This window comes from Anneissia japonica, unplaced genomic scaffold, assembly GCF_011630105.1.
Source record: "Anneissia japonica isolate Jap-2015-1 unplaced genomic scaffold, ASM1163010v1 scaffold131_len961581_cov171, whole genome shotgun sequence".
In the NCBI taxonomy this organism is placed as follows: Eukaryota; Metazoa; Echinodermata; class Crinoidea; order Comatulida; family Comatulidae; genus Anneissia; species Anneissia japonica.
This window is the reverse complement of record NW_022750285.1, coordinates 516,595-520,405: the sequence shown is the minus strand read 5'-3', so window position 1 is coordinate 520,405 and position 3,811 is coordinate 516,595.

Below are 3,811 nucleotides of genomic sequence, written 5' to 3'. Positions count from 1 at the left end.
TAATCGGAATAGTGCATTAGGAGACCTACATGATAGTGATTTGGTTCACTTTTAGGAATCCTGTCTCGGCCTGTTTCAGATTTTTTATGCTTTTATTTTGTTGTATTGTAACCGGTTGTTGTTTTTTTTAATGTATTTTATTGAGACAAAATAAATAAAATGAAATGAAATGAATTATTGAGGGGGCGTTTATTCAAATTATTGTATTCAAACGGGGCGCTTAAGTAAAGTTTCACGTTTCAAACGGGGCGCTTATTCAAACGGGGCGCTTATTCAAACGGGGCGCTTATTCGCGCGAGTACGGTATCGGGAACTACTGCTTCGATTTTTGTTTTACCTATAACTAAATTGAAGCTGAAACAGTATTATAAAACTAAGAATATAACTACAAAAACTACATACATGAGATATACCTCTACAGTGGAAGCCACGTTAATTTATCCAGGGACGTAGCCAGGATTTTGAAATTTGGGGAGCGGGGGCGTTACGTGAGGTACGTAGTACAAGCGAAGGGTGGGGTGTTCCCCTTCCTACGGCTGGGGAAAGCCAAGGGCCCCGGGGGCAGGGGGCGAAACTCCTGGGAGGTAGCACACTCTGAACGTTTAAGGACTGCTTTGAGAGGACAAAATGAAGATTGCAATAGAGGCATTATAAAATTTATTATTTAATAATACTGTATTAGTAAGCCTAACAATAATTCTAATAACTCAACAGTGGCGGATCCAGGAATTCGAAAGAGAGTTGACCCAGGAAGGGACTTTTGCAGACCTACCTCAGCTGATTAGGGCACCTCTAGATGGCCGGAAATTACACTCTCAGACTTAAATCTGAACATAATTTTCTTTTTGTCCATTAAAAAATTTAGGTAGGTTGGTGGGTGGGGGGAGGGAAGGGGAACCTTGAATTCACTGCTCCCTGCTCATAATCATTAAAAATGAGCATAAAAAACAGGATCACATCATGAAAATAAAATTTATTCACCCCAATCTCAGTCACTAAGACATATATTCTGAGTCAGGTGTTGACTCGATGGAGTTTAATGTCATAGGCTACCCAGGGAAAGGCGCAGATCTGCTTTGAAAGGTGTGGGGTGGACATTTCGTGAGTCCACACACATCTCAGACCCATCATGGTTTGGGCTAAGGTGCAAAAATGTGATGAAATAGTACCTCTAAATGGCAAGAAATGACACTTTTAGTAAAAATTAATCACACTTCACCATTATACAGTATAAAGCTTCAACAAATTTCTTATGATCTTTTATAACGGATTTTCGGCAACCATATCTTAAAAATGTGTGATGTACCATAGAAAATAAAGCCTAAAAAACATTGTCTTTAATGTATGTACTTTAGATACTTCAAAGCCATGATTTTACACCACCTCAGCCCCACCATGATTGGGGCTGAGGTAAGACAATTTGTGGAAATAATACCTCAGATGGCCGGAAATGACACTTTTATATAGTAAAATTTATGATCATCACATCACCATATTATCAAACGAAGAGTCAGCAAATGTCTCATGATCTTTTATCAGGGATTTTCGGCAACCATAGAGATCTACTTTATATTTAAGACAACATAGGCCCAACTATAATATGCTGTAACTAGGCCTACTATAATAATTATGATCGCCAAATCCCTTTCGCCTTTAGCACAATTTTTAATATTATTAATATTATTATCTGTTATCATAATTACCATCGTCGTCATCATCATTATTATTGTCACTTCTACTACTACTACTAGTATTATTAAACAAAACTTTTTAAATGCTTGCTAAAGGATAGAAACCAAACTGAACCATACAGTATCCCATTTTTGTATTTTAAAAGACATGGCCTGGGATTTATGGGGAATTTAAGTTTAATTGTTTTCTTAAGTAAGTTTGCTAAATCCACCCCTTGAGAAGTAGCCGTTATAAATCCGAAAAATTGATTAATCTAACGAATATTCCACTGGGTTACTATCAGGATAGCGGGTGACTTTTATTGATAGAAGTTTACGGTATGGTGGGTTTCTATTGGAGCACGGGTCACAAATCTACTGTAGAAGGAGTCAATTAGAAATTGTACAGTATTTAAACACCAAACTTCATTTTGAGTGATCCCAGGAAAGAATGTGTAGGCCTATTTGGTAGCAAGAACAAACTTTGAAATTCTAACACTGTTTACAAAGAGGGGGGAGGGACCTCAGCTCCCACGGCTCCCCCCCCCCTGAATACGTCCCTAACAATATTTATGAAACAAGCATTTGAGCATAATATTAGTAGTTAAATACCGGTACTTGTATTCATTAAACGAAGAGACGAACAAACTGAAGCAAACTGTTATATGATATATAGGTATATATGGTAAATCACGAAAAAGTCCCCCAGTGCTAGTTTCCAGGTTCTTGGAAATATTCATTCCAAATTTGACAAAATTGATGTATAGGTGTAGCCGGGTAGGAACGGGGGGTTCCCATGCACCCCCAGGATATATTTTTAACTAACATTTGTGTAATCCTTAAAGTGTCTCATGAAAGAATTCTGATGTTCCCATAAAAAATGTCCTATGGGGTTGTTTGGTGGCCATTTTGGCGGCCATCTTGGATTTTAAACGAAAATCATTAATTTTTATAATTCATTGACTAAAATTAAACCTCTAAATGTATATAGTAAGCAGTGTTTATGTTCTTAATACAACAAGATTGAATTCGCATTTACATTTTGACGGCCATATTGGTGGCCATCTTGGATTTTTAATGAAAATCATTAATTTGTATGTTTAATTAACTAAAAATCATATTAAATCAAGTGAACCTCTAAGTTTACACAGTAAGCAGTGTTTATGCTTCCAATACAAAAACCTGACTTCCCAAAACATTTGGCGGCCATATCGGCAGCCATTTTGGTGGCCATCCTGGATTTTCAATGAAAGTCATTAATTTGTATAATTTATTAACTAAAAATCATTAAAAAAAATCAAGTGAACCTCTAAATGTATATAGTAAGCAGTGTTTAAGTTCTCAATACAAACTTTGACTTTCCAAAACATTTGGCGGCCATTTTGGTGGCCATCTTGGATTTTAAAAAAAAATCATTAATTTGTATACCGTAATTTATAAACTAAAAATCACATGAAATAAAATGTATACCGTAAGTATTGTTTTATATTCTAAATACAAAACATTGACTTAGCAATACTTTTGGTAACTTGGTATATAAATAAATGGTAACTTGGTTGATGGTTGATAGTTTAAAGTATTTAGGCATTATTTTTGATAGTTTTTTTCACTTGGAACATGCATATTGAAAATGTGTGTTCAAAGATATACCAACGTATTGGAATTATTCGTAGATTAAGAAGTTTCATTCCTAATTTTTCTCTTAAACTTTTAGCTAATGTCACAATACTGCCACTTTTTGATTATTGTAGTTCTGTTTGGTCAAATTGTACAGTAGCCCATCTCAACTCACTCCAAGTATTATTAAATAGACTTGCCAGAATTATTTTAAATGCTGATATCAGAACAAGAACAAAACAATCTTATGAAATCTCTAAATTGGAAGTATGTATATCAACGTTGGGAAGAGAATATACTTATTATGACCTTTAAATGTTTAACAGGCACAGTCCCTGAGTACTTATACAACTTTTATGAGCAAATGGTCAAAATACATTAGTTTTACCTAAATGGAACTATGAATTTGGGAAACAAAAGACATTCAAATACTGCTCGGTTAAACTGTGGAACAATCTTCCCACTGATACTCGCAGTTCAATAAATTCCTTAACTTTGCATTCCTTCAAAAATTTGATTTAATA